The sequence below is a fragment of the Monodelphis domestica genome, chromosome X (genome assembly GCF_027887165.1).
Source record: "Monodelphis domestica isolate mMonDom1 chromosome X, mMonDom1.pri, whole genome shotgun sequence".
Lineage (NCBI taxonomy): Eukaryota > Metazoa > Chordata > Mammalia > Didelphimorphia > Didelphidae > Monodelphis > Monodelphis domestica.
In genome coordinates, this window is record NC_077235.1 from 82,542,511 (window position 1) to 82,556,289 (window position 13,779).

Genomic DNA, 13,779 nt, shown 5'->3' on the forward strand with positions numbered 1-13,779 from the left:
GCTTAACCTGTGAATGGCAAGATGGCAGAGCAGGTATTTTCTGTGAACTTCTCAAACTTGAAAACCTCTTTTAAAAAAGCAGACACACACACACACATGCCAGATGAGCAACAGGAGCAAGCGAGAGACCAGAGAAGACGGGATGAAAAGATGAAGGCAGGGCAGAGACAATTAGAGGGAAAGAGCTTTCATGCCTGAGGAAAAGATAACTGGAAACTCAGCTGGGTCCAGTCCTTTCCCCCTCAGGCTGGACCACACTACCTAATGAGAAGAGGCTTAGACTATTCTGGGCTCTAAGCAACAGTGGAAAGGAGGGGGAAGAGTTTGCAAAAACTTAATAAATTCTTAATTGTTTGACAGAGAATTCCAGAGGAAGTGTAAAGGACCAAAATAAAAAGGGAAAACCTTCACTCGCAAGCAGATGTATCAGAGCTCATAAAGACAGAAAGAAGAATGAAGAGAGCTCAAAGGCAGGCTGAAACACTTTCACCAAGAAAATGGAACCAAAATTCCATGACCAGTGAGAATTCTGAAGGCTTCCCAGACTGCAGAATTAAGTAAGACACTCTAGAACGGTTCAAGAGAGAAATCAAACTATTCAAAGAACTGCTTGAAATTAAGCGAGTTAGGAAATCAGAGCTCTCAACCCAGAATTGAAAAAAGCCAACATTCGAACACAAAACACGGTGGACAAGATGAATGTTCTCTCTAAGGAGGCAGAGGCTCTGGAGGAAAAAATGAAATAGCTGGAATAGAAAAATATCGGAGTGGAAGAAAAGTGGGCATAAAATAGACGCAAAAGGCAAAAACATTTAAATTCAAAATATTTCAGTGACTGACCTGAACTTAAGAGAAAAATAAAGAACACAGAGGGATCACCAAGGGAGAAAAAAAGACCTAAAGGTTTAAAGATCTAAGGGAACTCTGAAGAATTTGGAAAGGGGAAGGAAGTGGGTGGAGGGAAGAGATAAATTAACACTCTGAGAACTAAATCCTGCAGCTTTGTAAAATGAATCAATATCTTTTGCAAAAATGGGAAGTAATGCAAACAGGGAGAGGGGAGGTAAGAGACAGGTGCATCTCTATAAAATTTTTTATGAAGGTTAAATAAAATTATTTTACTTCTCCACAAGAGTTTAGGTTGTGGCAAAAGACAATAAAAATGAAAGAGGGATGGGACTAGACTGAGAAATGAAATAAAATAAGGAGGAATAGCTAAAAACCAACGCAAAAGAAATACAGATCTATAAGATGCAGGAAAGATATGGATCTATGTAATATGGAACAGCCATGCAATGGGTTCAAGTCAAGAACACATATGATACCAGTGGAATCATGCGTCGGCCACGGGGGGTGGGAGGGAGGAAAAGAAAATGATCTTTGTCTTTAATGAAAAATGCATGGAAATGATCAAATAAAATACTATTAAAAAAAATATGGAACAGCCATGGACCTGCTGAAATGCGAATGGATTAAATGATCTGATCACCCCAAAGAGAAAATAGTTGACTGGATGAGAAACGGGAATCCAAAAACTGTTACAGAAAATAGCAGTTGAAAACTTGAGATATTCAAAACAGAAATGAGAGGCTGAAAAATTTCCCCGTAAATCGGGTTATTATACAAAAATAGTAGGTCCATAGTCGTACGGATCAAGTTTAAATTCTCAACAGTAAGAGAGATAAATGGGTTAGATACATCATGCCTATATGAAACACAGATACTAGAATGATACCAACCCCAATTTCTATCTAGCATCTAAACTCCCAAAGGAAAACTTAAGTGCATTGCAAAAAACAATCATTAACATAATATTCATTGGAGATTTTCTAGTTCCTCCCCGAGCTAGAGAAATCTAGAAAAAGAAATATGGACCTGAACACCCAGTTGAAGACGTTAGATCAGAAACATTTATGGAATATTCTGAGTGAGAGAGAGGTAACGAGGTGCAGGGCTCATCAATGAGGAAGACCCAAATCCAAGTCCCCCTCTGACCCTGGTTAAAGTGCTGTAGTGCGATAGCCAGCTGAGTCTGTAAGCGGCAGAGGAGATGCCAACCTGCACTGGGAGAGAGTTTTCTTAGCTAATGAATGAAGAATGGGAATATTGAAGCATATGCTGATTTCTTCTCGCTTTACAAAAGTCTACTGCGTACCAGGCAGGGTAAAGAGAAATGATAAATACATATTAAAAAGTTGAAACAGAAATGTTCGTTACAGACCATAATACAACGAAATTATACTTAATATTAAAACCGGAAGCAAAAGATAGACTCAAAAAGAGACTTGATAAAGCCATTCTGAATAATGAGTCCAAGAAGAGATCATAGAAACAATTACTGAAAAAGAAAGGTAACGGTGATACATACAGTGTGCCCAAAAAGTCTCGGATGCAGCTGAAGTAGGCTTCAGAAGACAAATTATATCTCAGAAACATTCAATAATAAAATAAAAGAGAATTAATGAACTAAGAATACATTTAGAAGGAGCAACCAGGAAATAAATGAGCACAAAATTAGCACGGAAGAGGATAGCTTGAAAATTAGAAGATAGATAACACTGAAAACAAGACTATGGAATTGATAAACAAAATTAAAAGCTGGTTCTTTGAAAATCCTAACGAGGTCGATAAACCTTTAGCTGACCCAGTCGAAAAGAGGGAAGAAAATCTCATTACCAAAATAATAAATGGGCAAGGCAAAATCACAACAGAGGAGAAAAAAAGAATGATCAGAACCCATTAAGCACAATTACAGTCTAGCAAAAAGGAATTTAAAAGAAATACAAAAATATGAAATACCCAAATTAAGAAAACATGAAGCAGAAATCATAAAGAGTCCAATTAGAAAATGAAATTAAACAGCCATTGAGTAACCACCAGAGGGGGGGAAATCCCTGGTCCAGGCAGATTTACAGGGAGATTCTATTCAAGAGTTATTAATAACCAAGTTACAAAAATTATGAAAGGAAACAATAACACACTCCGTTAATGAGACAAATATGGTCCTAAAATGCAAACTAGGGAAATATAGAGAACGCAGACCAACAATTACCCAGAAATCTCACTGTTAGGTAGATCCCCCATGGAGCTCAAAGATGGAAAGGTACATACAGATCCACCAAAATATTTGTAGCAGCACTCTTTGCGGTAACCAAGAATTGCAAATAAAATCAGTGCCCATTGATTGAGGAGTGGTTAAGATGGATGGGGGTACATGAACACAATCAAATACGATCACATCTTAAGAGCAACAAATATGGGGAAACTATGTGGCTCAGGGGATAGAGTCAGGCCTGGAGTTGAGAGGACCTGAGTTCAAATCTGACCTCAAACAGTGCCTAGCCCTTGCCCTTCTGCCCTTGAGTTGTTACTAGGATGGAAGGTAAGGTTTGTTTGTTTTTTTAAGAACAATGAATATGAAGAATTCAGAGAAGCATGGAAAGCTTTACAGACTGATACAGAGTAAAGGAAGCAGAAGCAGAAACAATTACATACTGTAGGCCCAATACGGATAGAAAGAACAACCAAAACCGTACATAAAGTTGTCATGGCAAAGCCTGGCTCCAAAGGTCAGAGAAATGCGACCCCATTTTTTTGTATATGTAGGGGGCTGAATATGGAATCGTCTTTGCAGAGGTAGGGGACGGTAGGCATGGGACATCACACACATTATCAGACCACAGATGTGTTGGTTGGCTTGAATAAACCCCTTTTTCCCTCTTTTAAAAAAAGTTTAAAATTGTAAATTAGATTTGAAAATTAAATTTAAACTTTTTACACTTAAAATTTTTTTTAATTTTAAAATTTAAGATTCTTTGAATGGGCTGGCTTGGTGGCAAAAAAGATGGCCCCGGTACAGCTGGGCTTCAGAAACACTTGCTGCCCCAGCCTTGCCTGGCATCTTTTGCTAATCCCAGGATAAAGGGACACAAGAAAGCCCTCCCTGCAGGAGACAGGGTGACTAGGGAACACTGCAGACAGGCTTGCAAAGACAGGCCCACAGTCCATCAGGAGAGCACAAAGAGGCTTCCTTTACCACCACCCCCCCCCCACTAGGAGAGGTCCCGGGGCCTCTGACACAGGCACACCTGGGAGAGGAACTAAACAGAGGCTCAGGTGTTTTTGTTCAGGCATAGCAATCGCTAACCTTTTGACACAACATCATCATTGCCTCACTCTTCAGAGCTCTCCATGGCCAAGACCTCAGGCAGGTTACAGCCCAGCCCAGTCACCAGGAACAAAAACAACATAAGGGAGCAAAGAAACGCACTGAGGAATGATGAGAAGAGTTTACATTTCTATTGGGTTTTAAGGCCTGCCTCATTTGATCCTTACAACAACCCTAAGACTTGGGTGCTGGGGTCATTGCCCCCAGTATTGTAAAAAAATTCATTATTTAAATTGCAAGTTTAAATTCCTTTTGAGAAGAATTTTAGGTAAAGAAAATGCTACCTCTCTGAATCCAGAACTGAACTGTTGGAGAAGCCACCATGAAGAAGCCTCCAGACCACAAGTTGCACAAAATTGAACTTTGGGTGTGGTTGATTGAACATTTATTTGTATGTATACTTTTATGCCAAAGGGGACTGCCCCCTAATGGCTTTTTGTCAATGTGTTCAGCAATTATTGGTTTTATTCTTTTTTCTCTTATCCTCACATTATTGTAATCTTTAAATTGATTATGTTTTCATGATCCTTTGGAAAAAAATTAATTTTTTTGCAAATGATCACACGGGGGAATGTAAAAAATAGACTCGAATACAGGACTACAATCCCCATGAGCCTTTGCTCCACTTCCCCAGAATGCCTTGTAATCTCACCTGGGCCAAGATCGAGAAGGTATTTAAGTTGATTCAAAGGCTTTGGAGGGGCTCTCCTTTCGGACTTCCGTTTTGGAGCAGACACAGCTCTTTCCATAATGTAGGTGAGGTCTAGGCCTCTGGCCTAGACACGTGTTTTTTCTTATCCTGTATTTTCTTTTAATCCTTAACTTTAATAAACCTCTAAAAATATAATACTCCTTGCAGAGAGAAACTAATTTCTACCTGCCTCAGATGCCTCAGTCTCCCCATCTCCCCTAAATTTTAATCTTTACAGTATATAGATGACTTCTTTTGGTGTTCTTTCTACTAAGGTATCCTAGACCTGGGACAGACCTTGGAGGTCATGGAATTCAAGCCCTTCCGTTTTACAGAGGAGGAAACTGAGCTCTAGAGCAGAGAAATTACTTACTTGCTCAAGGTCACACAGGTTCATAGGAGCCTTACCTCCTGGGAATCACTTTGCCTTTTACCATGAGCTTAAGAAACTTGCTTTGAGATTAATCTCCATTGTATGATCCCCACCCACTAGGGCAAGGATACTTGCCTACCCTGCATATGCAGAGAAAATCACTACTCTAAAAATCTTCAGGTGGCCATCATTGCTGTTGGTCAGTAGGGTCTGACTCTCTGTGACCCCATGGACCATAGTTATCTTTGGGGTTTTCTCAGTAAGGATACCTGGGGTGGTCTGCCATTTCCTTCTCAAGTGGATCTTTCTGTCAGGCAATCAGAGGTTAAATGACTTGCTCAGGGTCACACAGCTAAGCAGTGTCTGAGGCCAGATTCGAACTCAGGTCTTCCTGTATCCAAGCCTGGTGCTCTATCCACTAAGCCACTTAGCTGCTTCTTCTATGAAGTGTAGAGGAATGTAAACTCTTATTAGGGGTCAATGGCCTTTTAATGCTCCTTCTATATTTTGCCTCCTATTTTAGCCGTGTGGGTTCAAGTTGCTGACTAGACTCCCTGAGGGCAGGGCCTTTGATCATTTCAGCTCTGGGAGCTTGGCCCAGGCTCAGTCCTTCCACCTCTTTCCTCCCCTCCCATAGCTCCCAGTCCCTGGATAGCTCTGCCCAGCACTGTCCTTTCTGGGAGCTTCTGGACAGCTCTTCAGACAGCTGGGCGGGCTTTCCTGCGCCCTGGGCTCCTCTTGTCCTGCCAATCAATTGACCCCTCTTGCTCCAGTTGCTCCCTAAAGAGGGGCAGACAGTATGAGATCGTCCTGCCTAACAACTGTTGCTAAGCTGGATGTGGCTAAAGAACAACGAATCGAGGCAAGTCTGGATGGATGGTTCCAAGCCAAGTGTTCTCCTCTTAGTGTTTATGGGGAAGTAGACAGAAATGACAGATCGACTTTCTTAAACGCAGTGTTTCCCTTGTAACTTATTACACTGCCTTCATGGAGCTTGCCTCCTGAGTAGTCTCCTCATTTTTAACCTATGTGCCTCAGTTTCCTCTTCTGCAAATAAGGGAATTCAACTGGATCTCCTCAAAAGGTCTCTTCCAGCACCGGATGTAGTTTCCCATGGAACGCTACCTATGAGCCTCTTCTGAAGAAGGGGGATGAAAATGTGGTAGCCATCGCCAAGGGGGAATGTCTGGGAAGAAAGGGTCCCTTCTGAAGACCCCCAAAGAGTAGAATGGCATAGAGCGGGAGACCATCCTTTGGGATCATAGTCAAGTCAACCCCTCCCCAGGAAAGCAATTGTGCTGACTGCTTGCTGCTCTCACCTGGTAGCCAGGGGCAGGAATGGTTCTCACGAAGAAGAACTGAACATGGAGGCAGTGGGGTAGTCACCCTTGGGAGGCACGATTCTCCAGTGCCTGAAATCCCACTGTCAGAGACTCGGTCCTTTGAGTTATGTGTCGAAGGCCCTGCAAAAAGGGTCGTTGGGAGATAGGAAGGGAGCATTGGCCTGCTCTCAGGTGTTCACACATCACCACTCATTTCTTCCTCGGAATTCCATGGGAAGAACTCTCCTTTTGGAATCAGAGGACCAAGGTTCGAATCTCAATCTCCAACTGGTGTTAAGGAGCTGGGTAACCGTAAGGTGTATAGCCATAGGTTCATGGCTATGTTAGGGAGGAAAGGACGGTCAAAATGGCATGAGGTGGATGAAAAGAAGATAATAGACAAATGAAAGGACAAGCTACTGGCATCTGACTTTGCTCTGCCAAAAGAATGATCTAGACTGAAATAGGCAGTGGAGGCCCAAGATGCAAGATCCTAGCTCTAGAGCTAGAGCAGCCGGGTGGTTCAATGGCTATAGGGCCAGGCACAGAGTCAGGAAGACTCAAGTTCAAATCAAGCCTCAGACACTTACTAGCTGTATGACCCTGGGTAGGTCACTTAACCTTGTCTCACTCAGTTTCCTCACCTGTAAAATGAGCCAGAGACTGGTATGGGCATCGTACCCCCAAACCCAGGCAAACTGTAAGCACCCTTCTGTCCTTGTGACTCCTAACCCAAGAACATCTGATAACTTCTGAAAGATGCTGAGAATTATCATCCTAGGATGGCCCTTTAAATTTGAGAAGGACATTGAGACGCACCTCCAGGCTACACCTCGATACCGTCGGACTGTATCTCAGACATCCATTTGTCCCCTGAAGTGTGAGGGTCTTCAGGAAGACTCTGGCCAGATTACCAAAGTCCCCCACTAAATGCCTGAGGGTTTGCCACTCTACAATCACATCTTCACCATGACACAGCATCATCTCCCCACTGTTGTAAAGAGTGTATAATCCCCAGAACTGATGGATTCTGGGAGCAGCCTTTCATCTTGCCGTTTCACCTATACTCTCCTCCAGGCCTTTCTCAACATTTTACTTTCTCAATTAATCAATTTCTTCTTCTATTTTTAAGCTAAGTTTTTAGCATCCTGCATTCTTTTTCTTTTTTCAATTTTTTAAAAACCCTCACCTTCCACCTTGGAATCAATCCTGGGGATTGGCTCCAAGGCAGAAGAGAGGTAAGGGCTAGGCACTGGGGGTCAAGTGACTTGCCCAGGGTCACCCAGCTGGGAAGTGTCTGAGGCCAGCTTTTTTAGCACTTACCTTCCATCTTAGAATCAATACTGTATATTGGTTCTAAGACAGAAGAGTGGTAAGGGCTAGGCTATGAGGGTCAAGTGACTTGCCCAGGGTCACCCAGCTGGGAAGTGTCTGAGGCCAGATTGGAACCTAGGACCTCCCATCTCTAGGCTTGGCTCTCAATCCACTGAGCTACCCAGCTGCCCCCAGTGTCTTGCATTCTTGCAAAAGGTATCCTTCCTGAACCCCTGGGGGTTCACTTCTAGTACCCCACAACAAGACAATAACAAACCACTCCAGTATCTTTGCTAACAAAACCCCAAATGAGGTCCCTAAGGGTCAGATATGACTGAAAAACGACTCAATAGAATGCAACCTCCTCATTTCATGGAGGAGGAAACTAAGACCATAGGAGAAGAAGTGGCTTACTCAGGGTTTCATAGTTAATAAATCTCAGAAGTGAGATTTGAACCCAGGTTCAGACTCCACAGCTGGTATACCATATGGTCTCAAGTCTCTGATGGTGTTGGGCTGCCAGAGCTGGCAAACAGGTGGCCCGGAGGATAGAGCTGAAGAACTGAATTCAAATACTGCCTCAGGCACTTACTGGCTATTTGTCTCTATCCACTTAACTGCTGCCTTCCTCGGTTTCCTAAACTATAAAGCAGGGATCACACTAGCATCTACCTGCCAGGATCACTGTGAAGATCAAATGGGATAATGCCACCAAAGGAATGGCCCAACCAACCCGCCAGGCCAGAAATGCTCCCGTGGGAGATTTCAGCCCTTCTCCTTCCCTCCAGTCATGTCTGAGGGCCACGGATGACCCTACCTGAGTCCCTACTGCCAAGTTTCTGGCATGGGGACAGATCGGAGGCAGGTGCCACATGGCACCCTGGGTCACAAGGTGTGACTGGGCTACTGCGTTGGGGCTAGAGATGGGCAACAGAGGATTTGGACCCTAGTCCGCCTCCTATTAGGGGCAGAGGCAGCTAGAGAACAAGGAAATCCGCCTAGCAGTTGGCAAGAGTGGTCATGTGCTCTATGGCCCACACTCCTCACCCCCTTCTCTTCACGCAACACTGAGTACTGATGGAGGAAGCAAAGAGAGACAGACCTACCAAGGGAGGAGAGAGGCCCAGGGAAAGCCAAACAAGGAAAGATGGAGGGAAGGGGGCCAAAAGGGGGGTCTGGAAATGACAAGCCAGCCAGGAGCACTTTGGAGAGGCACGGGGAGGAAAGAAAGAAAAAGAAATTAAGACAAGTGGGGCCAGAGACCTGTGATTTCATCCATCTAAGAAGTCCCTGCCATGCACATTTCCTCTACCGATGTAGGCCGGCATCTGGGGCACTGACAAGTCAAATGACTTGCCCAGGGTCACACAGCCAGTACACGATCCAGCTCCACTCCTTTCAACTCCAAGGCTGGAATGTTGTCTACTCCATCACCTCATCCCCCTCTCAGAGCTCCTATTATATGGTGCTTTACAATTAAAAGCATGTCGCCTCACCCAGGTCTCCCAGCAATCCTGTAATAGTAAGCTAGCTAATAAGGGAGCGCCCTAAGCGTCACCGAGTGCTTTGTCAGTATCTCATTTGGGCCTCACCACAACCAACGATCATGAGGAGCAGGTGCTACCATTGTCCCTATTTTTCAGATGAGAAAAGCAAGTGGTCTGTGGAAACAGTTTGGAAGGTTTTCCAAGGAGAGGGGGCTCAATGCGTTTGCCAATGCAGTCCTGCAGGTGTTGTGCCATGAGGCAGCAAAAATGTCTAAAGAACCCCAAGTGATGGGTAACAAGTCTACAGAGGAGACATCGGGGCTGGAGGTCACACATCTGTCTAGGCACCAAGGGACTGGAAAAGTATCAAGCACTCGAGATGAGTCACTGACCATCAGATGACCTGGAAAAGGTGGCTGAAAAAGAGCAATCATTCTTGACCCCTAGGCCTATTTCCCCATCTTTAGACAGGCCTCCTTGATGAAGGTATGAGAAAGGAACAGACAGACTTATAAAGCACAGTTAAATGAAAATAATAGCTGACATTTAAGTAGCACCTACTATGTGTCAGGGACTATGCTCAACACTTTTTTGACTTGTCCTTACAATAGTCAGAAGAGACTGGTACTATTATGACTCCTGTTTTACAGTTAAGGAAACTGAGGCAAACAAAGGGTAAGTGGTTTGGACAGTATTACATAGCTGGTGAAAGTCTGAAGCTGGATTTGAATCCAGGTATTCCTGACCCCAGACTCATTGCTCTAGAGCAGTGAGGGCGAAACTTTTAGGGACTAAGTGCCCAAACTGCACCCTCACGCCACATAGGAGTCACCCCTTTATCCCAGACAGGGGAGGAAGGAAGTGTTCCCATTGGGCTGCTGGTCAAAGGGGCAGGTTATGTGAGAAATGTCTTCAGGCACACATGGAGAGGCAGAAGGAAACAGCCCCCTCCAGCATGTGTGCCATATGTTCACCAACACAGATCTAGCCACTATGCCACCTAGCTACCTCTAAAAAAAGTATAAAAGATACAAGAGTTCATCCTATTTAATCATTTGTCAATTAGGAATTGCCAGGTCCCAAAGACTTTCTAACCCTAAATAGGATAAGAGATTTGGGACTGAGTTACTGGCCTTGATGATCAGTAAAGAGAAAAAGTAGATCTGAAGTGAAATAGTAGGGGGTCACTGGGTAGCACAGTGGATAGAGTGTCAGGCGTAGGGACGGGAGGACCTGGGTTCCAATCTGGCCTCAGACACTTCCCATCTGTGTGACCCTGGGCAAGTCACTTCACCTCCATTGCCCAGCCCTTGCTGCTCTTCTGCCTTGGAACACAGTATTGATTCTAAGACAGAAGGGAGGGGTTTAAAAAAAAGAAAGAAGGAACTGGGGACTCTGCCTGCCTAATTCATGTAATCACTTGTAGGATCCCTTGAGTAGATGCAGATCTACAAAGTTCCTTAAACCAGGCATAGAATGGATCTGGGGCAAGTTGGTGGTTGTCTCTGGGTGCTTCACTGTTGAATTCAATTCTAAGATAGAATTGTGGTAAGGGCTGGGCAAAGGAGGTTAAGTGGCTTGCCCCGGATCACACAGCTATGAGGTATCTGAGGTCAGATTTGAACCCTGGACCTCTCATCTCAAGCCTGGATCTCGATCCACTGATTCACCTAGCTGCCCCTATTAGTATCAATTCTAAGACAGAAGAGCAGTAAGGGCTGGGCAATAGGGGTCAAGTGACTCGCCCAGGGTCACCCAGCTAGGAAGTGTCTGAGGCCAAATTGGAATCCAGGACCTCCTATTTCCAGACCTGGCTTTCTATCCACTGAGCCATGTAGGAACATTTTAAGGAAGAAACTCCCCATTAGCAAGGTAGAGCCAGCCTCCTGGCTTTGGGAAGCAGGCCAGTAGGAGATGTAGCCCCCTGGAAGCCCAGCACCTCCTCATCTGCACAGTATCTGGAGATGTGATTCGTCATTCCCTATTGGTTGAGTTCTGTCTACACTGTCCCTAAGCCTACAGGGAATACTGATCAGCTGAGGCAGGCCGACAGGGAAGAGGGGGGAATAGCCCTGCCACCATCCTTTAGCCCCGTCAGGGGTCTGGGAGCAATCCAGAGTTCTGTTCATCTACCACAGCAAGAAGGGTCCGCGACTTGGGGCGGGACTGAAGCAAAGGCCTGGATGATGCTGGGCCTCCATGTGAAGGCCCTGAGCACCCAAGGAGTGACAAGAACAAGGCCAAAAAGAGCCAGGGGCTCAGCACACTGGTCCCAACAATTCTCTCTGTCAAAGCCAGCTCAGACAAGTGGATTAGGAATGGGGGTGGAGGTGGGGGTGGTGGAGGGGAGGGAGACACGGCAGCGGCAGCGCTGCGTGAGGAGGATGGGAAAGGCCCCACCTGTGAAAGGTGTCAGGCGAGCATCATATGACTCAGCACATAGAAGCAGGAGGGGCCCCCCCACTGCTATCTGAAGGAGCCACCTGAATTGTAGACAGTTGAAGAAAAGGTGATCTGCATATGTTTGCATATTCTTCCTGCCAATGTTTTCCCCATTCATGCAAATTCTCATTACATGGCATTTCTTATGAGCCCCAGCTGGGCCTCCCTGGTGCTGAGGTTGTGTTTGCCTGCATTTCCTGGCAGAGATCAGAGCTGGGACCCAGGAGCCCGATGCCCTCGCCCGTGGGGAGCCCTCTGCACCTGAGTTAAGGAAACCTCCCATCCTGGAGCTCAGAGGCTCCGCGCTTCTGTGCCAGGGTGGGCGATGTGAGAGAAGAGGGAGGGCAAAAGCGAGGGGACAGGCGCCAGGCGAGGGGGGCAGCCACAGCTGGAATAGTAAGAGCTCACAGGACGCCTGCGGCTGAATGAGCACCAGGGAGGACCACAGGAGCAGGGCCCACCCTGCCACCCTGCCACCCCCACCCACTCTGGTCTTGTGCGAACTCAGACTGAGAAAACTTCCAGAGTCCGGCCACCTTTCTAGGTTCTTCCATAGCCCCCAGGCTGCCTGGAAGAGCAATTCACTAAAGGCTGGGCATGGCAGCTCAGCTCAGCTCCTCTCTCTCCCTCTCCTTCTCTCTGTTGCTGCCATGTCTACTAAATGAGACAGGAGTCTGTAGGAACAGAGAGCATCGTTCCCGCCACCCCACACACAGCTCCCACCGTCACCCCGTCTCAAGCCTTCTCCCCAAGGCCGGCAGTCCCAAAGCACATTTTATCCCAGTCATCTTTGGGGCTGACCGTGGGCCCAGACGAAGCCGGTCTGGCTGCTCTGGCCAGCCCCTGCTAGTCACACTTGTCCCAGGGGAGCTAGAGGTGTGCGGGGGACGCAGAATATTCCCTACGTAAATGCAAAGCACAAATGCAGAAACCATCTTACTTACAAGCTACGTAAGGAAGGAGAATACTTACTGCCTGTCTGTCCCCCCCTGCAGCTGGGGCTGTGGGATGGGCACTGACCCTTCTCCTCGGGCTCTGGCAGCAGCAGTGGCGGCGGCGGCGGCGGCAGCAGTGTCTCTGTGTGGAGAGAAAGATCATGCTAAGTCTTCGAAAATTTAGCATCTGCTGTGAGCAGAATCTTAAAGAAGGAGGCGACTGGCTCAACCCCAAAGCTGGGGCTAGGGCAGAGCGATGGTACATGCAGCAAAGGCTTCTCTCCCTCCCTCTCTCTCTCTCTCTCTCTCTCTGTCTCCCTCTCTCTGTCTCCCTCTCTGTCTCTCTCCCTCTCTCTCTGTCTGTGTGTGTCTCTCTCTCTCTGTCTCCCTCTCTCTGTCTCCCTCTCTGTCTCTCTCCCTCTCTCTCTGTCTGTCTCTCTGTCTGTCTCTGTCTCTGTCTCTGTCTCTGTCTCTGTCTCTCTGTCTCTCTCTCCCCCTCTGTCCAGTTGTCTCTCACTCTTTGTCTCTATTTCTGTTTGTCTCTCTCTGTCTCTGTCTTTGTTTATATTTGTTTGTCTCTCTGTCTCTCTCTCCCCATCTGTCTCTGTCTCTCTGTCTCTATTTCTGTTTGTCTCTCTGTCTCTCTTTCCCCACCTGTCTCTGTCTCTGACTCTCTGTCTTTGTCTCTATTTCTGTTTGTCTCTCTCTCTCTCTGTATTTGTTTATATTTGTTTGTCTCTCTGTCTCTGTCTCCCCATCTGTCTCTGTCTCTCTGTCTCTCTTTCCCCATCTGTCTCTCTTTGTCTCTCTGTCTCTGACTCTCTGTCTTTGTTTCTATTTGTCTCTCTCTGTCCCCATCTGTCTCTGTCTCTGTCTCTGACTCTGACTCTCTGTCTTTGTCTCCATTTCTGTCTGTCTCTCTGCCTGCCTCTTTCGCTCTCTTCTCCCCACCATCAAGACCCTGGGCCTATCCCGGGAGCCCCAAACACCAACCCACGGAGGGAAGTTCTTGCTACATCCGTGTACACGTTGAAGTGTGGACACACT

At 46.2% G+C, this 13,779-nt stretch overlaps 1 protein-coding gene across 3 annotated transcripts in view; it reads right to left on the reverse strand.

Annotated features, from left to right (window-relative positions):
* Positions 1-13,779, reverse strand: part of FRMPD3 (FERM and PDZ domain containing 3) — a 111,455-nt gene that overhangs the window by 55,427 nt on the left and 42,249 nt on the right. For all 3 annotated transcript variants that reach the window (XM_016426616.2, XM_056809549.1, XM_056809550.1), the window contains one exon: positions 12,770-12,874. The gene's annotated coding sequence lies outside the window, so the exon portion shown is untranslated. The remainder of the gene's footprint in view (positions 1-12,769; positions 12,875-13,779) is intronic.